Source organism: Capsicum annuum, unplaced genomic scaffold, assembly GCF_002878395.1.
Source record: "Capsicum annuum cultivar UCD-10X-F1 unplaced genomic scaffold, UCD10Xv1.1 ctg81070, whole genome shotgun sequence".
In the NCBI taxonomy this organism is placed as follows: Eukaryota; Viridiplantae; Streptophyta; class Magnoliopsida; order Solanales; family Solanaceae; genus Capsicum; species Capsicum annuum.
The window spans coordinates 150,970-173,816 of record NW_025891765.1 but is presented as its reverse complement, the minus strand read 5'-3'; the positions used below and the strand labels follow the sequence as shown (position 1 = coordinate 173,816).

Below are 22,847 nucleotides of genomic sequence, written 5' to 3'. Positions count from 1 at the left end.
TCGTGAGAAAGCATTAATCGTTTGAGCTCTAGAAGATATTTATTTCTAGCCTCATCATCTTGGATGTGTTCTATAATGTCAAACAAGATTTCTTTAGGATTTCCTGAAATGACATTAACAGTCTTTCTGGTGCAAGTGCAGAAGGTACCGTTACAGGCACATTCTTGGGCAGATTAGGACTGATCCGACTCTTAAGAGGCGTTGATGAATTCTTCATCACTGTAGTCGTCACTGGACAAGGCATAGGAGTTCGAAGACTCAGAAGACTCAGGCGAATCTTCCATTATAGAGAATAAACTGGCTCTGGTTTCTTCAGAGAGATCTAATTGGTTTATTTTCTTTTTCTTATTCGACTTGCAGTCTTTCGCTCTATGGCCTATCTTGCCACAAGTCCAACAAGTATCTTTAGCCTTAGGGGTTTTTCGCTTAGCCTTCGTACTAGGCTTATAAGATTCCTTTTTGAAGGATTTCCTGCTAGAGGTAGTCTTTTTGTGAGGTTTGGAGGACTTCTTTCTATGCTTTTTGCTAGGACTGGTGAATACATAGTCTTGGCAGAAGGTTCCTAATCCATACTTGGAAGCACTATATTTCTTAAGTTGTTTCTTAAGTTTAAGGTCAGTGCAGAGATCTATCCCTACAATGGTGATGAAACTGATTAAGTCGCCATAGGTTAGGATATCGTAAGGAATTTTTCCCTCGAATCTATCCTTAATTTTGGTTCTAACCTTTTCTGCGAATAGAGAAGGGAGACCACTAATGAATCGTTCCTTCCAGAAATCATTGTTGCAATCAGGTCGGATCATGACCTTTACTAGGAAGGTATCGTTGTACCATCGAAAGTCTGCTAGGTCTTTGCAGGTGAGATTGTTGAGGATTTCCAAGCTCCTATCTTGGAATAATTTGGGTTCTCCTATGAAATGTCTGGCTATGTGGTATAGAAGAGTGGCACAAGCGTCCTCTTTTGCAACTTGTTCTAGAACCTCTTGGCCATTTTCACTCTTGACGACAGTTCAATGGCTGTGGCTCCATAGATAAGGTTTTTGATGTCATCAGTAAAGTAGTTATCCCACCAATATTTTATCATACCAGTGAAACCTGATACGATCATGGTAGCTGCTTTCTTATCAGTGGCTCCTCTGATTTTGTAAGTCGTGATAGACACGCCCATTTTATGGAGTTTTTTGTAGATTTGCTGTTCAGCCAAACCGTCAATATTCCATTCAGTTATTCCTCTGCCATCATGTTTGAAGGTTGAGAGGTAGGGATTTTCCTCAAATTGAACATCTGGTGGAGATGGTTTTTTGTAATAGTTTTTCTTAGTGAAAAAACGATCACTGGTGAGTTTAGAAAGAGAGTTTTTCTGGTTACTGGACTCTGCTTTCTTAGAGATTTTAAACTTGGAAAGTTTGTCATTGATTTGTTCCAAGATTTTTCCCGATACTTTGAAGTCATCGCTGAGAGTAGGGAATTTTTCTTTCTGGAATTCAGGAATCTTAAAGATAGGGTTGGCTATAAGATTAGGACTTGGAGTCCCTTTCTCAGGAGAGGGAGAAGTAAATGGAAGTATCGAGTTTTTAGTATCTCCTATTTTCTGGGAGATAGTGTGAAGGACCTGATTAGTATAGTTATTTTGTTCAACTATCCTATCGAGGTCTCTATTGATAGGGGCCGATAGAGGTCTATCATGTTTTTTCTTGAAGGGTGAAGCATTGAGGACTTCATTGGAATGAGGAATTTTTATCCCTTCGAGAGGAAGAGTAACGGATTCAATTATCTTGTTACTCTGAGTATACCATTTATTAATGATAACGTTAAGGGATTCATTCTGGTTTTCCATTCTCCCGGTGAACTCAAACCATCGGAATAATTCTATGTCACATCGAAGTCTTTTCATATCGGCTATCCATAGCCGACCTAACTCCTTTTGCTTGTCTTTGGAATAGGTACTGTTGTACCATTTCCTTTTTATCGCGTCTTTAGGGAGGTACCAGCGGACTTCAAGAGCTTTTAGGTCTGGTATGTACTCTTCATCAGATTTGATGACGAGTAGGCCGGGGTCAGTCCTAATTTTTTGACGGGATATGGAAGGGGGAGGTTCCATATCTGAGGCTGTAGGACTGCCTGGATCATAAGGATTTTCAGGCTCTAGGGACTCATGGACCCTAGTGGGTTGCTGATAATAAACTTTTGGGGTAGGACCAGAGAAGTCGACTCCTCTTACTTTGCCCTTGTCATTGTTATTATCATTTTCGTAACTTCCCTCCTGGGTTTTTGAGGTGGAAGCTCGGTGCGAAACAGACCTTCAAAACAAAGAGTTTCGAGGAGTATCGAAGCCGAGGAATTTCAAATCAATCGAGCCATCAGGATGTTGAATAACTCATTGTATTTGAGATTTTTTGGGATAGGCACGAAGGGGTTGGGTGATAGCATCAAAGTGCCATTCATTACTATGGATGACTTCTTCCCAAACCAAGGGCTTCGGGACAAAGACATTGGTTCTTTCTTTATTGGCTTCCATAAGGGTGGTGACACCCCTAGGACTTGTGAATCTAGCTTGAGGTGCTAGAGTTGTACCCATTAATCGATAATATACTCTGTATATTATCGCGATTTCTCTAGTATTATCCTTACTGTTCATGTTTTTTATTTTAACATTAAGAGTTAAAACATCCATGATGTTAGGATCATTAATGTCTACCGAGAAATTAGGGTAACAATTAAAGCATACCGGGCCGTCGGCTAGGTTACTTTGAATGACTCTTAAGAGTGAGTCGTCAAAATTTAATAGACGAGCATCTCTTAGTATAGCACAGATAGGGATGTCTAGACCTTGTCTAAAAAGTGGCTTTATGGCCACCTGAACAAGTCCGATATGCAGATAATTAAACTTATTTTTAAATCGGTTTATGTCGAGGTCATTTAAAAGTTGTATAATTTCCAAAGAATTATTGATGGCAACAGTAGACTCAGAGGTCTTAATATTATGTTTTTTGAAAAAACTAAATTTTCCGATTTAATAAATCGTATTAAATGACTCTTCTGGAATACTCCAGTTTTTAAGATTATTTTCGATATTAGCAATCTGAGTTGCTTTAGAAGATAGGTTGATAGTATTTTTGGTATGAACATTGGAATTTATGTTTGAAAATACTGTCTAGAGACTGACTGGGAAACCAAAGATTTTCACATAAGAAAGCATAAAACAATTATCACCTATGATACAACCTATAATAAATTAAAACAATACATTGAAGGCTTATGGGATCTAATCAAGTCTTAATGGCTTTATAACAGACTTAAGTGTTATCTTAGTGACGGGACTACCAACAGGGTCGTATGCTTACCTTAGCTGAGACCACACTTTCAGGCTGACCAACGTCTAAGACCGGAGATTAATCGGTTCCTTGAAACACTTTAGAGAAGATGAATACCCCATACTTAAAAGAAAATCCCATTATAAGACATGATATATTAAATTAATTTATTAAAATTATAATCATAGATGAGTAAGGCATATGCAACTTATATGAAAATAGATTTCCCAGGTTGGCAGATTGTGTACTTATCCTTGCTCTTAAAGTATCTATTATTTTTGCTTCATCCCAACTTTTTATTATTTTTGATCTGAATGGTTCAGGTAGTTTGTTAAAATATAATTTTCTTATTTTCTTACTTTGTTCTACATTATATTTTCCCTTATAATAATATTCTCTAAATGCACATGTATATTTATCTACATAGCAGATATTACATATTGCTAATTTCAATATTAGGTTCCTATCTGTATCTTTTTCTATATTTTGTTCTTCTTCTTCCGCTGCCATACTCTAAACTCATCTCTTATAGTTGTTTCATATTTTTTCAATATTTCTATTGGTGATGCTTTAGTTGTTCCTTCTATGTTTTTGTCAGATCTTAGTACCTTTTTACTTTCCTCAGTTAAATTTGATAGTCATAATTACTATTCCTATTAATGTTCTTTCAATGTATTCTGGTGTATCTGTTGTGTCTATACTGTTATCTAGTAATTGTTTTGATATATATATCCTACCCATAGTTGTATCGTCTTGTTTGTATCTATTACACAATCCAAATCTAAGAAGTTGTAATTTTTATTAACTATTTGTTTTAGTGTCCATCTATATTCATTGTTTGGGTTGTACCTCTTAGGCTTTTCTTTGTAATTATATATTGATTTTCTTATTTCTGATGTACTAGATATTATTTCTGATGTACTAGGTATTATTTTTGTCGTCCTTTTTATCAAGAGTATTTACTTCTGTGTTTGTTTGTTCTATTTTTTTATTGGCTTCTTCTTCTTTTTCCTTAATTTCTAGATCTTCTATTCTTTCTAAAATTTCTTTATATGTTTCACTATCTTCTGAATCATAATCATTTGTTTTTTTAGTATCTATTGTATTTACTTCTAATTCATCGGCCTTTAATTCTTTATTTTTTATTTGTAATTTTTCTATAAATTGGTTTGTTTCATCTAATAGTTTTTGTTCTTTATCCTTTTCGTCTTTTTCTCTTTGTATTTTTTTATATAAATCTTTTAGCATTTGCAATTCCTTTTCTAACTCTAAAATCCTATTATTTTTGGTTTCTTTTATTTTCTGTATTTCTTTCGTAGTTTGTTGTTTTATCTTATCTATTTTTTTTTCCTGTCTATTTCTTCATTTTCTTTTGCTATCCTTACCATAGCTGTTAACTTATCTTCTAATTTTAATTCTTCTTTTTCTAGCATTAAATATAAATGTTCGCCTATTTTTTATATCTTCTTCCTAAATTAGAAAAAAACCTTCCTAAATTAGAAAAAAACTATTCTTATTTTTAATACTTCATAGTTTTCATATATTTTTTCATCTATTATAAATTCTTCTTTGTTCATTTTATCTACTTAATTGTACATAGGTCATGTTGATATATGTATTCTAAGCTATCTATTTGTGATTCCAAATGTGATACCCTTTGTGTATTTGTTGATTCTTGACATACTCCAGCAATTATGATATATTGTAGCATTTCTCTCCTTATTTTTAATTTCCTTCGTTTTTCAGATATAATTTATTTTAGTTCTTTATATCTTTGTGATTTTTATGTATTGTCCATTTGTTAGTATTTTAACTACTAGGCTCTGATACCAAATTTAGGGGGTAAGAAGGGGGTTAGATACCTAACATATAATTTCATATTGGTTAAATGCTTTGTCATAACACTCCTTTGTTATTTGTTTTAATCTTATTAATTCTTCTATATTATTCTTAAGGTATTCTATATGTTCCATATCTTTTGTTTTCATGTATTCAATTAAATTCTTTTTCATTAGTATTTCTATTAATCTTATTTCTTCCATATCTTTTCTCCAATATTCTAAGTATTCATAGTTTATCATTTTAATCTAAGTAATACCAACCTGAATAATAATGTCTATCATCATGTAAGTCTATGTCTTTTAACTCGTATTCTATCTATTCTAGATTTAGTAACTCTTCATCCTCAAAATCAAATATCTTTTCCCATATAACTCTTTATCATTGTGTATTTCTTTTTCCATTTATATTTTTATGATTAATGTCTTAAGAAGGATTTGTATGTTTCATTTTTTGTTCTCTATTTTATTTTTTTGTATTTTCTTTATATATACATCTTTAATTCAATTTTTAATCATCTTGCCACACTTTAAAAGGTCATTTGTTAATTATTTTTGCATGTTTGCATAGAACTTTTATTGTTATGTGGATCTATGAAATATTACATGGGATACACGTTTAATGTATGTGTTCAGAACTAGCATATTAATACAAGAAAGGAGTGTAGGAAAGATGTAGCATTTTTTTACTCTTTTGATTGTGTGTTTCATTCGATATATAAGCTTTTTTAAAAAAATTAAAAAATAGGCTCAAAGCCTTTTCATAAATTAAAAAGGAAAAAATACATAAAATAGCATACTTAAGTATTAAATTACAAAAAATAACAACACTTTTATCATATTAAATTTTGTAGCATATGTATTTGTATGTATTTGTATTTTTATAGAAATATTTTGCACAAATACAAAATATATATCGATCATAAGGGCAGTAAAAATAATATGTACTTGTATTGTTGTAGCAACAATTTGCAAAAATGAAAAATACAACTTGCTATATTATGTATTTATGAAACTGTTGCTATCAAATTTATAATTAAGGGGATAAGTACGCTATTTCTGAATTTTGTCCAATTAAAAATCAATTCAAGATCGGCCCAAAGGGACCTGGTCCAGCAATATAAGAACACAAAAAAAATAACAACCGGCTAGTAAAAATTAGGAACAAATTGCTAAGAAGCTAAGAAAGGTCGAGAGACTCAAGCCAAAGCCAATTCATCTTTTTCTTCGCAGGCTGTTCTTCAAACTTCTACAAGAGCACCAACAACTGTTATTATGGTTATATCGAAGAATCCTCTCATTTCTTCCTTGAATGAATCTTCATCTTTCACCAAGATTGAAACACCCGAGAATGTGGCTTTGTAAAATTTTTTGGTTTAGTGGTGATGGTCATGATGTGTGTTGTGTTGTATCCTTGTTGTATATTATTTCTAACTTGTGTAAAAGTTGCCATGATGTATGTTGATATGTTAACTTGTATATATGCTTAATTTACCCTTCCTTCATGGAAAAATGATCCCGAGTGGGGAAGAATTGAAGCACCTAGACTTGAACCCTTGAGAAAATATCAACTTTTGATGTCTTTGGAGTGGATACAGTTGGGGGTACTTGTGTCGTACCCTAGTTCAAGACTCATACCCTTCATGACCTCCCCTTTCATCACCTAGATAGTAAGTTAGGGTAATATACTATCCCCCATATGACACGGTCATCTCTTGGTTGTAACCATGCTTACGAGTCATATACTAGTCAACCATATAGAGTAAAGTCTCAAACCTAGAGTGGACTATTTTGGTCACGACTAAAGATCACGATTGAAGGGTGAGTCCTACCCTTGGTTACGACTCAAAGGTCACTTTTCGTACCCATAACAGTTTAGTTGACCTAGGAGAAAGATATGGTATGAGGTAGGGTACCACTAGTACCCTAGGTTACGATTTCCAAGAGACCCGTGAAGGAGAGTCGTACCTCTGCACATGTGTGCTCTCCAGTTTTTAACCAAGGACCTTTTGGTCATTTCTATTGCCTAAAATCCTAATTCCTTGACCTATATAGGTCATGTAAGCCTCTCAAGTCTTTATTGGCAAGACTTAAACACTCTAAACACTCTAAAGGTTCTTGGAAGCAAGATTGGAGGCTAGGGTTTTGAGATATTCATCTAGTGTTAAGGAAGAGGTCAAGATTGTTGGTGATTTAAGTTGTTTAACGCATGTATCTCTTACCTTATTTAAATAACTCTAAACCTATGTATTTCACACTTGGATTAGTAAGTGTACATGATGGTTTTGAATTAAATAAAAAAGGTTTTGTTACCTAACAATGAATAATGATGAATCTTGCTTATGTTTGTGTTGATACAAGTTATGGATGGTAGATTGCATATATGGGTTCTTGTTGTATGTTGTTTAACATGAGGTCTTGAGGAACCCTAGTTCTAATGATTTCTACCATGAAAATGACCTTGTTAAAGGTATGCACACAAGGTGTTTGTGAAAATATCTAATTGAAATGACTAGTTACATGTTGATAGTATATTGAGTTAGGGCAATGGCCCAAATGAGTATGATTGATTGATAAATGATGTTGTAAAAGTATTGTGAGACATATATGGTATAATAAATGATATTGTTGGGCTAATGACTAATAAGGGGTTAAAACCCTAAGCATGAAAATAAACTTGATGTGTGTGTTAGGCCTAAATATGGTAAGAAGGTGGTGTAAGCTTGATAATGAAAAGTGAATATTTTTTATGGGTTATGACGACCATAACTTGAAATATGTGATGAAATGAGTTAAGGCATTGGCCTATTGAAAGGGGTTGAACAATGAATGCCCCCATGAGGGCCATATGATCATGTAAAGTGTTGAATTTGGTTAAATATGTTTAAATCTCTTATGTGTGGAATTGAATGCATGTGAATGCTTGGTAAATAGTTGGTAAAGTGCTTGTTGTCCACATAATGACTAAATATATATCCTTGATGATTGGTTGACTAAATGGTCATAGACCACAAAGTACGAAATTAAATTGTGTTTGAATAAAAGGTAAGCATAAGGTTAATAAGTATGAATGATTGTTGGTAGGAGTCTTGATGACCATGAATAAACTTGCATTGTGTAATGAACTACGTACTTGGGCCTATCCATGTGAGCAATGGATAAATGGGTCTGGTTCAGGTGGCCATAAAGCCACTCTTTAGACAGGGTCTAGACATCCCTGTCTATGCTATACTAAGAGATGCTCGTCTATTAAATTTTGACGACTCACTCTTAGTAGTCATTCAAAGTAACCTAGCCGACGGCCCGGTATACTTTAATTGTTACCCTAATTTCTCGGTCGACATTAATGATCCTAACATCATGGATGTTTTAACTCTTAATGTTAAAACAAAAAACATGAACAGTAAGGATAATACGAGAGAAATCGCGATAATATACAGAGTATACTATCGACTAATGGGTACAACTCTAGCACCCCAAGCTAGATTCACAAGTCCTAGGGGTGTTACCACACTCATGGAGGCCAATAAAGACAGAACTAATGTCTTTGTCCCTAAGCCCTTGGTTTGGGATGAAGTCATCCATAGTAATAAATGGCACTTTGATGCTATCACCCAACCCCTTCGTACCTATCCCAAAAAATCTCAAATACAACGAGTTATTCAGCATCCTGATGGCTCGATTGATTTAAAATTCCTCGGCTTTGACACTCCTCGTAACTCTTCATTTTGACGGTCTGTCTCACATAGAGCTTCCACCTCAAAAACCCAGGAGGGAAGTGACGAAAATGATAATAACAATGACAAGGGCAAAGTAAGAGGAGTCGACTTCTCTGGCCCCATCCTAAAAGTTTATTATCATCAATTGACTAGGGTCCATGAGTCCCTAGAACCTGAAAATCCTTATGATCCAGGCAGTCCTACAGCCTCAGATATGGAACCTCCCCCTTCTATATCTCATCAGAAAATCAGGACTGACCCCAGCCTATTCGTCATCAAATCTGATGAAGAGTACATACCAGACCTAAAAGCTCTTGAAACTCGCTGGTACCTCCCTAAGGACGCAATAAAGAGGAAATGGTACACCAGTACCTATTCCAAAGAACAACAAAAGGAGTTCGGTCGGCTATGGATAGCCAATATGAAAAGACTCCGATGTGACATAGAATTCTTCCGATGGTTTGAATTCACAGGAAGAATGGAAAACCAAAATGAATCCCTCAACGTTATCATTAACAAATGGTATACTCAGAGTAACAAGATAATTGAATCCGCTACTCCTCCTCTCGAAGGGATAAAAATTCCTCATTTCAATGAAGACCTCAATGCTTCACCCTTCAAGAAAAAGCATGATAGACCGCTATCGGCCCCTATCAATAGAGACCTCGATAGGATAGTTGAACAAAACAACTATACTAATCAGGTCCTTCACACTATCTCCCAGCAAATAGGAGATACTAAAAAATCAATACTTTCTTTTAGTACCCCCACTCCTGAGAAAGGGATTCCAGGTCCTAATCCTAGCCAACCCAATCTTTAAGATCCCTGAATTCCAGAAGGAAAAATTCCCTAATCTCAGCGATGACTTCAAAGTATCGGGAAAAATCTTAGAACAAATCAACGACAAACTTTCCAAGTTTAAGATCTCCGAGAAAGCAGAGTCCAGCAACCAGAAAAACTCTCTTTCTAAACTCACCAGTGATTATTTTTCAACTAAGAAAAACTATTATAAAAAACCCTCTCCTCCTGACGTCCAATTTGAAGAAAATCCCTACCCCTCAACTTTCAACCATGATGGTAGAGGAATAACTGAATGGAATGTTGACGGTTTGGCTGAACACCAAATCTACAACAAACTCCATGAAATGGGCGTATCTATCACGGCTTACAAAATCAGAGGGGCCACTGATAAAGAAGCAGCTACCATGATTGTATCAGGTTTCACTGGTATGATAAAACATTGGTGGGATAACTACTTCACTGATGACATCAAAAACCTTATCTATGGAGCCACAACCATTGAAACTGTAGTCAAGAGTGAAAATGGCCAAGAGGTCTTAGAGCAAGTTGCAAAAGAAGACGCTTGTGCCACTCTCCTATACCATATAGCCAGACATTTCAAAGGAGAACCCAAATTATTCCAAGATAGGAGCCTGGAAATCCTCAACAATCTCACCTGTAAAGATCTAGCAGACTTTTGATGGTACAAAGATACCTTCCTAGTAAAGGTAATGATCCGACCTGATTGCAACAATGATTTCTGGAAGGAACGATTCATTAGTGGTCTCCCTTCTCTATTTGCAGAAAATGTTAGAACCAAAATTAAGGATAGATTCGAGGGAAAGATTCCTTACGATATCCTAACCTATGGCAACTTAATCAGTTTCATCACCACTGTAGGGATAGATCTCTGCGCGGACCTTAAGCTTAAGAAACAACTTAAGAAAGATAGTACTTCCAAGTATGGGTTAGGAACATTCTGCCAAGACTATGGTTTCTCCAGTCCTAGCAAGAAGCATAGAAGGAAGTCCTCTAAACCTCACAAGAAGACCACCTCTAGTAAGAAGACCTTCAAAATGGAATCTTATAAGCCTAGTAGGAAGACCAAACGAAAAACCCCTAAGGCTAAAGATACTTGTTGGACTTGTGGTAAGATAGGCCACAGAGCGAAAGACTACAAGTCAGGCAAGAAAAAGAAAATAAACCAATTAGATCTTTCTGAAGAAACCAGAACAAAGCTTTTCTCTATCATGGAAGATTCACCTGAGTCTTCTCAGTCTTCTGACTCCTATACCTCGTCCAGTGACGACTACAATGATGAAGAATTCATCAACGCCGCTTATGAGATGAATCAATCTCAATCTGGCCAAGAATGCGCTTGTAACGGTACATTCTGCACTTGCACCAGAAAGAATGTTAATGTCATTTCAGGAAATCCTAAAGAAATCCTGTTTGACATTATAGAGCACATTCAGGATGATGAGACTAGAAATAAATATCTCCTAGAGCTCAAACGGTTAATGCTTTCTCACGAAGAAACCCCCCCCCCCCAAACCCGTTATTCAGCCTTTTAGCATGAAACAGGTTATGTCTAGATTCGACAAACCTGCCGAACCTTCTATTGCTGATCTTAAGGGAGAAATCTCTACATTAAAGGGTGAGATCAAGAATCTCAAAATCCGTCTTGACCAAGTAGAACTTAACGTTCTTACGGATCAATTCCTAAAAAATATATCTCCCCCAGAAAAGGTTTCTCCGCTAGAGCCACCTAAAACCTTTTCGGTCATCCCTAATGACCATCTCCGAGAACCAGAGCCTAGTTCCTTTCCTGGCTCAGATTCTCCCTCCACGTTCGGCAAAGCTATTACAGCCATAAAGGATTATAGCAAACACATAGCCGTAAACATTGTCATAAACAAAGACTTTGTTCTTAACAGATGGCACTCTTCGATACAGGGGCAGATATTGACTGTATCGTTAAAGGTCTCGTACCTACAAAGTACCTTCAAAAGAGTACCTCTCGTCTTTACTCAGTAACGGGAGAAAAAATGGAAATCCATTATCAACTCCCTAAAGCTCATGTCTGTAATAATGGCATTTGCCTTGTTAATGACTTCGTCATCACCGAAATATCACAGAAGATATCATTTTAGGGATACCTTTCGTCAACCAAATTCGGCCTTACTGGAGTGAATAAGATGGAATTCGTACAACTCTTTTAAACCAAACCTTATTCTTCCCTTTATTAAGGCCCTTCTCGCAAGAAGAAGGTAACCTTATTAAAGAACAAACTGTTTTTAAAATTAACCGACTTTCTTCCACATCAATTTTCTTAAACAAGATATTCAAATAAAGAAAATTGAGCAGTCTTTAAAAACCCCGAAGATGATTACTAAAATATCTAATCTCCACAAAAGTTTCAAAAATAAAATTTGTTCCGAATTTCCTAATGCTTTTTGGGAACGGAAAAAACACTTGGTAGAACTTCCTTACATTTCTGGGTTTGACGAACAAAATATTCCTACTAAGGCCAGACCCATCCAAATGAACCAAGAAATGATGGAAATATGCAAAAAAGAAATTGACCATCTTTTAAAGAATGGTATCATTAGAAGCTCTAATTCTCCTTGGAGTTGTTCTGCCTTTTATGTCAATAACAGTTTAGAAAAGGAGCGAGGAACCCCTAGACTTGTAATAAATTACAAGCCTTTGAACGTGGTTTTAAAATGGATCAGACATCCAATTCCTAATAAAAGGGATCTATTAAAAAGGACTTTCAAAGCCAATCTTTACAGTAAATTTGATATGAAGTCCGGGTTTTGGCAAATTCAAATTGATGAGAAAGATAAATATAAGACTGCTTTTAACGTCCCATTTGGATATTAAGAGTGGACTATCTTACCTTTTGGTCTCAAAAATGCTTCATCAGAGTTTCAAAACATTATGAACAATATTTTCAATCCTTATACTTACATGTCGATTGTTTATATTGATGATGTGCTTATTTTCTCAGAGAACATTGATTTCCATTTTAAACATTTAAACACTTTCTTCAAAATTGTTAAATTTAATGGTTTGGTTGTTAGTGCCAAAAAAATGAAGCTCTTCCAGACATCTATAAGGTTCTTAGGACATGACCTTTATCAAGGTAGCTATAAACCTATTTGTAGAGCCATTGAGTTCTCCTCCAAATTCCCTAATGAAATTACTGATAAAACTCAACACCAAAGGTTTTTAGGAAGTCTCAATTATGTTGCAGATTTTATTCCTAATATTAGGCAGGTCTGTAAACCTCTTTACAAAAGACTCAAGAAAACCCCAATTCCATGGAGTCTTGATCAAACCAATGATATTATCAAAATCAAAAGCATAGTCCAGAACCTTCCTTGCTTAGGAATTCCTAACTCGGAAGCCTTCATGATTGTTGAAACTGATGCTTCAGATATAGGGTATGGAGGTATATTGAAGCAAAAGGTCAGTGATAGTTCTCCTGAACAGTTAGCCAGGTTCACCTCCGGAATATAGAATTCTGCACAAAAGAATTACAGCACGGTCAAAAAAGAAATTTTATCTATAGTGCTATGCATCAAAAAATTTCAAGACGACCTTATTAATAAGGAATTTTTACTAAGAGTAGACTGTAAATCTCCTAAAGAAATTTTGCAAAAAGACGTTAAAAATCTTGTTTCAAAACAAATATTTGCTAGATGGCAAGCTCTCCTATCTAGCTTTGATTTTCAGATCAAATTTATTAAAGGAGAAAATAATTCCCTTCCCGATTTTCTAACAAGAGAATTCTTACAGGGCCAAAATGAGACCCTCCACACTGCAGAAAATCCCAGTAGGAAGCAAGCAAGAACAGACAAGAATGGCTAGACCATTCGATCCTCCATCAGCCTCAACTAACCCTTTAAGACCATCAGTCCCTCAGAGGCCTACTCTAAAAATGTAACTTCAGTCACCGTTCCAAAACAAATATGCAGCTTTGGCAGAGTTTTCAAAACTTCCTCCACCAATGCCAAGTAAATTGGTAGATTTGAAGATGAATAAGCCTTTTGATAAAGGGCAAGCGAAAAGTTCGTCTATCCAGTCCAAACAAAGTTACGCTATGAAGGCTCCTGAAACCTTTGCACAGGCCGTAGATCCCATGACAGTTAAACCAATACAACCCCTCCAGTCAGAGAGAAATTCAAATTCATTACCATACAGGTAATGCCAATCATTGCATTAGACAAAGAGTATGAAGGATATCCATTGGATCAGCTAATCAAGCCGATTTACAATGACAAAAATTTCATGGATACTAAAAATCCCCTCAAGACAAGACGATATTATGAAGCTATCCTCGTCAATACTGATTCTATCGAGGTCGAGCATTCTATGAACGAGCGGAATCCAGAATATATTAATTATTCTAGATTCACTATTAAGAGGGTATTAACCCCTTTCAACTGGTTTGCAGATCACCTGCATACACCAATTGCATTATCTATGCCTCACAGGCCACAAACATATAACTGGTATGACTATAAGTCGGCATGGTTCAATTTTCTATATGTCAGGCCAGGGCACACCTGGTTTATTAAATATTGTCCAGCAATGGTAGATGTCATTATTCCTAGATGGTTTTACGAATGGTGGATCTATTTTGGAGGGATCAAGGAAATCCTTCCACAACAATTCATTAACCGGTTCATGGATTTCTGTACAAAAGAAGGGTGTGTAACCCTCCCAGAGCACATTTAGATATGAAAATTCTTTATTAAAAAGCGAGTTTCCTATATCATTTCCTGGAATTTCGCTAAAGGGGAACAAGACCGAATTAAATATTTATCCAAAGAGATAAAAGTCAAAGGATGGACTCCCAAGCCAGCAGCACCAAAAACTCCAGACAAGGAGAAAACAGCCACTTCTTCAACCACTGCTTCGCACAATAAGAAAGCCCTCAAAGAAAAGTTAAAAAAGGCTTTACAAGATATGGAAAGCCAAGAAACTAATGAAGAAGAAGTGTTACAACTTCTAGAAGAAGCCTCCTCAACAGGGAGTAGTAATAATAATGGAGATATGCTCAATCCTAAAGGGATCGCTATGGCCTATTTGGACCCCTATTAAGAATAGGAAAATGTCCCTTCGAAAGTAAAGGTTCAAAGAACCGGAATTACTTTTTGAAAGGGCAATTTACTATTCCTAATTAGAATCCAAAAGCCACACGCTTTTCCAAAAGAAAAAATGACACCGTCCAGTCTGCTTTTCTAAAAGCTAAAAGGAATCCAATGCTTTTCCAAAAGAGAAAATACACTGCCCAGACAGCCAAATGGAATCCAATGCCTAAAGGACAAGGCATTCAATCAGCTTTTCTAAAAAGCTAAAGCACTGAGAAATCATCTCAGCCTTACACTTGTATGCATAAGATGTAAATCATTATCTTTCTCTGGTCTATATAAGACTTGTTGTAACATTAGAAGAGGCATCAGAAATTTCCACACATACTAGAAATTCTCTCTTGCCCGATCTCTTATAAATCGTTTTGTAATGTTTTCGTTGAAGTTTGAATAAATTTGTAAGTTGTTTAATCTGACTCTTTATTTTACATATTGATTCTTTATAAATTCTTAAGATTGTTTTCACGATCCGTTTTCTGGAAAAGTCCTATAGTGATCTTAACTTAACTGTCTAAATGCTAAGGTAAAGTGAATAAGGGCAAAACCATGATATTTGACATGTATGTATTGGAACTTCTTTGATGTGTGTGAGTGTATCTTGACCACCCCTTCATTCATATACATGATTTCATATGAGTGAGTGAGACATCTTTGTTATGAGAGCACTTGAGTCATGCTGCTACTTATTTGCTTGTTCGGGTAGTGTAATTTGTTTATATGAGTGGTTGTCTGTTGCTAATGTAATTGCCATAGCCTTATTAAATTCTGTCACACTATTATGCTTCATGTTCATAAAAAGTTGGTTTTGAAAATTGATATTGGAGAGGGATATTATGATTTAAACTTAAAGTGATGACTGACTGCCTTGAATAGCTTACATTCTCCTAGTTAAGCATTGTTTTTGTTTTGTTGTGGTTTTGTTGCGTGAGGACATGCAAACATTCTAAGTTGATCTTATTGATGTGCTATATAAATATAACACTTTCGGCACTTAAAATAAGGAAAATATGCAAGTTTCTGAGGCCTTTTTGTTAGATATGATCTGTTTTGGGTATGTTTTACAGGAAATCATGTTTTGGTGAAAAAATTTGTTTTGGCCACTTTTGGAGATATTATGGATATTTGGGATATTTTTCACCTTGGTCGTGATCAATGCATGTTTAAGAGTCGAAGAAGAACTGAAAAACTGACTCCCGACACCTACTAAGTCAACCTACAGACTAAATATAGACCTACGAACCGCATATAGACAGAGCAGGTGCCAGAAACCTAAAGTTCTGAGATCTAACTTGTAGGAAAATTTTCCATCTGGTACCTATGGTCTACACCTACACCCTGTGTCAGACCGCAAGTACACTTTCGCCCTGCTAGATCATAGGTATAGGGAATAGGTAGCCACCGAGCTAATTTTCTCCTATTTTATTTGAGATTTGTTTTTAAGGCTTTCTAATGCACTATAAATACCCCTTATGTATTTTTAGTAGGAGTTATGCACTTTTAACACTCAAACATATTTTCATTCCAAGATCTATCTTTGATCTTGGGATTTCCTTGTCTTGACTTTGATTGATTATTCAGTTTATAGTTGTAGGTTTTTATTCATGTTATCATTAGGATTTTATCTACACTTTCTACTATGAATGTTATTGATTTTTTCACTATCATGGATGGCTAAAACCCATAGCTAGGGTTGTGGAAACCCTAGCAAATTGATGAGTAGGGGAAGTCCGATTGTTAAATGGAACCAATACCAAGGGCATGCATTGCTTTATCTTTGTTACTATTGATTTCTTAATGTGTGAAAATATTAGGATCCTGCCTAGATATTTCTACTTACTCCGAAAGACAAGAGTCACTAGGAAATGATAAATACAATAGTAATCTGGAGTTTAACTATCGATCCACGCTTCTAGATTCTATCTACATAAGATGGATAAGTTTCATCTAATAACTAGAGACTCAAAACGTAATTGCTAACTGGGATCAAAATAAGGGTTAGTAGAGACACACCTTGAGACTCAATAGGTAAAGGATAAAATCCTCCTACTTATCCAAAAGACAATAGGAAGTACATAACTTCTTGATTCTGTATGCAAGCTATTGGATTGGTTCAAAAACACACAATAAGTCTACATAGTTGAGGAGTCAAAGGGAATACAATCCTAGTATTCACTTATGACTGATTTCAACAAAGTTAATATTATTCTTTGTTCGAGATTACTACAAGAAACCCCCCCTCCATTTACTTTTATTGTTCTACCCATTCATTTCAACTATTGAGATCTAAAAAGACGTGTGTTCCCTTGGGATTTGACCCAACCTTAGTTGGGTTACTATATCTTGACAGCGACTATATCATCATCTAAAAGAAGGTATTACTTGGATATCATTAGTGATGACCTAATTGGAACTCCTCACTAAACATAAAATGGGAGCACCTATAAAAGCTATCAATTTTGTGGCCTTTCAAGGTGACAAAGGTTATGATGAGGATAAAGCCAAGGTACTCGATGAAGAGATAAAGATGTTGGCAAATTATTCAGGGGGTTTCTGCCCTACCTATCAAAGGCAAGGAGGGAATCCAGTTTGGAACAATCGAGATCGAGATCGTGATTGGCGTGATAGAGAAAGGGATAGGGATCATGATTGAAGGGACAAGGAGAGAGTCTATGACAAATATATGCCTCTTTATGATCATGTCAAGGACAAATAATCATGCTCTATGGACCCGGATAAATTCAAAATCAAGGATGTGCTTGCTCAAATTTTGATGTAGGTTGAAGGTACCGATAAAATGGTAAGGCAGATGAATAGCGACTTTTCTCAACTTGACCAAATAATTGTTTCACATTTGGCTTCTATCAAGAAATTGGAGACACAAGTGGGGAAAATTTCTACCCAACTTAATACTAGGCCAAAAATGGACTTACATAGAGACGCAGTGGTAAATCCTAAAAATAAAGGCCATGTCTTGGAAATTGTTACTAGAAGTGGTAGAAATCTTGGTGAGAATGTGATTAAGTTAAGGAAAATTATCTAGATGATAAAATGAATATGAAAAGAAAGCAGTTCAAATCACCAAGTATTGGTTTTTCAAAGTCTCTTGAAGAGGGTGATGAGAAGCCCATGATAGTTGAAGAGAAGGGGGGTGAGGAGGAAACTTCTATAGTGATTAATGATGACAAGAAAATGGGAAATGACCCTCAAAGAATTCCATTTTCCCCAATGAAAATTCCTCCACCCTTTCCATAAAGGTTGAAAAAGAATGATGACAATGTCAAGCTCAAAAAGTTTTTTGCAAAGCTTAGAAACCTTACAATCAATATTCCACGATTATAGGCTCTTCAAGAGATTTTGTGTTATGATAAATTAATAAAGATCTTGATGTTGAAGAAGAGTCTTGTAGATGGTGAGGCCATTACAGTGACCCACACTTGTAACACCATCATCTAAAATGCCACGACAGAGAAAAAGGATGACCCAGGGGCTTTTACCATCCCTTTCACCATTGGGAACCACAAATATAACAAGGAATTATGTAATATTGGCGCTATCATAAATTTGATGCCATATGCAGTATATCAAAGGCTTGGGTTTGGTGATCCTACACCCACCACCATGAGATTATTGATGGTGGGTTGGTCAATCAAGAAAATAGTTGGGATGCTATACAACATATTAGTAAAAGTTGATAGATTCATTCTCCCAAGGACTTTGTTGTGCTTTATTATGAAATCCACCACAAAATACCCATAATTCTTTTGAGGCCTTTCTTGGCAACTAGAAGGAAGCTAGTAGATATGAAGTATGGAGAAATAACATTGAGTGCATAGTAATGGGGTCTCATTCCATAGTATGCAAAGCTGAGAAGCAACCAAGTGGGTTACGGGTGGTCTCAATTATTGATGTTATCAATAAAGAAGAGGAGGTTGGGTCATCTTAGCTCAAAGACCTAACTTGAATATTGAAGAATGTCATGTCGCGATGCTAAATTAAGTATTGGATGGGAGACAACTAATTGATGCCTTGAAAGTGTCTTGTATCCTTTAAATTTTGATTGTTAGAGTAGTTTTCATTTTATTTCTAATTAATCTATAAAAATGTGGCACTATAAGGTGTGTTTGAGGAATTGAGTGGAAAGATACACAGCTAAAAATAGGGAAGCTAAATCAGTCCTTAGTTACCTCAATTGTAGTCATTGTCCAATCGTTATCGTGTTCACTGGGCCATCATGATCATGGTCCTTTGGCCATAATTGTAGTTCAGATAGTTTTAAAATAAACAGTCACCCCAACATATTACCCCACACTTCCCTTCAAATTAATCATGTTTGCACCTATTTTTACTCAGGAAAATAAATAGTAGGTTAGGGAGGTCTATGTAAACCTCTGTGTAGTATCCTTCCCTGACCCAGTTGTAAAAATCTGGGGGAAGAAAGTCCACTATGGGGCTGAACAGATCAATGATAAATATGGGCTGCCAGATGCTGACATAAAATAGTTTGAGGCAAACAATTATGAACTAAGGAGTTGGCTAGTTGAGAAGTTGTGTTCTGGAAGAGAGGTCCTATGGGATACCACAAAGATGGGGATATCATTGGATGATTTCTTGGCTGATGCTTAAATCTAGTTAGCTTGCATCTGTAGTCAGGTTTCCCCATGTATTAACATGACCTATATCCTGAATACATTTGCTCGAATGGTCATTTGTATCTTAGACGACAATTTTTTGAATATTGAGTGTATTGCGCTATCAGACATAAGGCACATCAAGAACAGAAATGGCTCCAAACTCATGTTTCCTTCCTCAATCATAGAACTATGCAAGAGAGATAGGGTTGAGGAGTACCTTGGGGATAGTTGGGTATGCCCAAAGAACCCCATTTACCTCTTACGGTTTAGGGTGAATGTGCACTTGAAAAGAGGAAGAAGAGGAAAATCGACTTAGGAAAGTCGATCGATGATGAAATGGACTAATGCAGGCTATCCATAGTAGAGACATTTGATGATATCTCAAGTTAGATAAGAGCAATCAAGAAGCTTATTTTTGGGCTGCCTACAAGACTGGAGGGACTTCTATCGCTCACCACTCTTATGTTGCATAGACTGACTATAATCAGTTTTGGTAAACTAGAGGGGGCAGGGGGCCACTATATCCTATCTAGAGAGGGCCTACTTATATTTACAATATTCATATTAGGAGCTATGACAGTCTCATGATAAGATAAGTAAAATAGAGAAGAAGAGAGATAAATTTTTCACTCATATATGGAAAGGGGTAAAAGGCTTGTGGAAAGTCCTAAAGCCCAGAGATAGACTTTCTCCACCCCACCTCCCCAATAGAAGAGTCTGATGAGGATATCCTAACTTCATGGTCTGATGAGGAGGAGCCAACTACTATTGAGGCAGGATATAATAATGAGGAGATGAAATTCGTAGACAAATCTTAAAGTAACAAACCCTTGCACAATTAGGCCATCTTTCAACCAATTTTCAATTTTGTAGAGAGAAAAACTATTCTAATTCTGGCCAAGAACAAGTGTAATACATTCTTAAGACAATTTTAGTTGAATTTTTGATTGAAGTGTGGATTACTCTTACTTTGATTTTCAATGGAAGCATTGAATGTTAACTAGGGTATATCTTTTTTCTTCAATCCCATGAGTAGCTAAATTTCCATCTTGGGGTTATTTTTGAATAGGGTGCTAATATGTATGCATTTTTATTAATAGTTTAAATTCATAGTTAGTGGTTTTGGGTTTTACTATTACTCTATGTTTGAGTTGCTAATTGTGCGTGAAGACCCCAAGTGCTTTGGATCCTACATCATTCTTGAAAGAGGGATATGGGCGAGGAGTATTTGTGAACAACAAATTGATTTTAGCTTGTTCCTTAGAATTGTCTTAGAAATAAGGATATCATGTGGATTTTCTATGTTCATGGGCATTATATTAGATAGGGATACAAAGTTGAGGTATTGGGTTGATGAAGTCGTCACACTCATGAGGTATTTGAAAGAATCCATGAGTGAAATTTTAGTGTTTTTTTGAAACACTAGCACTAAAATCCAAAACCTAGCCTACCCAAGACTCATTAATTAAATTTGGGATTATCTATTGATAACCCATACACAAATTATCCCTAGGATGGAAAAACCCGAAGAACTATCTATATTGGTTTTACTCATCACTTGTTTGCTCTTACATTAGTATTGTAGTGTGATTTTTTTCAAAAAAAGTTCTAATTCATAACCCTCCATTTAGTTTCATAGTTTATTTTAGTCTTACATCATGGGCTAACTCCTAGTTTACTCTCAACATAAATAGGTTTAGAAAACTAGTTTGCATTCCTTGTGGATACTGACATGACCCAAACTTCGGGCCATGTCGCATGGGCACCTCAAGCTCACTTGAACCGGAGGTCTCCCCAATAACCCAACCTAATCTTCAATAGTTATCCACAAGGGTCAGATGGAGTCTGACCATATAACAAGATAGAGGAAATGTAAGGCTAAAAAGATAATATCTAATATTTCATTAATTACAATAGTCTAGCCAATATGCCCAAGTCCACAATCATCTATAGAACCTCTAAACAACCGAAGTCAATAATATGTTGGTAAAAGACTCCGGAATATGAAAGCTCACCACTTCAAGGTTGATGCACAAATCCACTAGAACACCCGTTTACTATATAAAAGAGGAAGGAGATGCTCCAACCCCTATGTTACGTGGGGACATGGCATCCAAAGATGGGTTAGCGGTTGGAGCGCTAGCATGTAACTCAAGGACAATGATAAAATAATATCACAATTCAACAAAAAGTAAATATATATCATGTTAAATAATATTCATACACGTATCCTTACATATAGATATATCTCATGTCAACAAGATATCAAGATTTAACTGCAATCTAGACCTCTTCAATCATAAGACATAAAGGGAAGGACTCTGATATTCCACACTTAGGTCCAAACCGTTCTTATTAAGCACAGAACTTTAATCGCCTTCTTAAACATATACTGATACACATAGACATATACATCATGTTCATATTATGCCACAAAAGGAACAATAATTAGCATGCATTCTCAAATCATTCATTCATGAGACATAGAGTGAAGAATTTTCAATCTTTCTCCTTACCAAGTTTATGACTTATACTTGTTGTTACATTAGTCACGGGAATCTGAACCCCAAACCAACTCAACTAACATATTACATTTGACCAAGTTAACCAATATAACCAAGTTAACCCATTCGACCAATCTCATTGCCCTTTCATTGAACTAGGAACTCAAATCACTAGTTGTTTTACCAGTCTAGGAATTAAAATCACTACTTGTTTTATTTAACTAAACTAGGAACTAGAATTGATAGTCTTATCACCGGTCTAGTAACTTGAATTCTAGCTGTGTCATTTCACGAGGTATTCTAACCTCAAGAGATCGCTTCAGACGTGGAACTCGAATATCTAATCATATCCTTGGTCTAGGAACTCAAATCACTAGCCATGTCATTGATGAGGAACTTGAATCACTCATTGTTTCATGGGACTAGGAACTCGAATAACCGATAACACTCAACTTGCACATCAATTTAAGTTTAAGGCGGTAGTTGTCAATATATTTACCCAACTTTGGAGTCAGGTTTGAATCCATGAGGAATAATGTGAGTGGAGATTAAGTTAATTTGAATTAATGGGAACTTGTTAAATTCAAAATAGTACAAAGAGATAAAAAATGTGGGGTGAGAGAAGTATCAACACTAATGTTTCTTTTTGGTGTTCTCTAGTATAATTTCGGTGCTACGAATAATTAGAGTCTTATCACTTGGGCATAGATCTTGGGATTATATATTACTAAGGAAAGTAATATGTGGATGCTAATAGTCAACTTCTTTTTGTAGATCAAGTGTGGGTAGGTTTGGTTATAGGTTTTGATGGTAGCCTTTCAACAAAACACCAAACTTTCACCCATTGATTCTATCAAATACAAAATAGGTATGTTCAACAATTGGTAGCCAAACCTCAA

General features: G+C 35.7%; 1 pseudogene; it reads right to left on the bottom strand.

Annotated features, from left to right (window-relative positions):
- The window catches only part of LOC124895288, a 9,155-nt pseudogene extending 418 nt beyond the window's left edge, over nt 1–8,737 (bottom strand).
- Between the last annotated feature and the right edge of the window lie 14,110 nt (nt 8,738–22,847).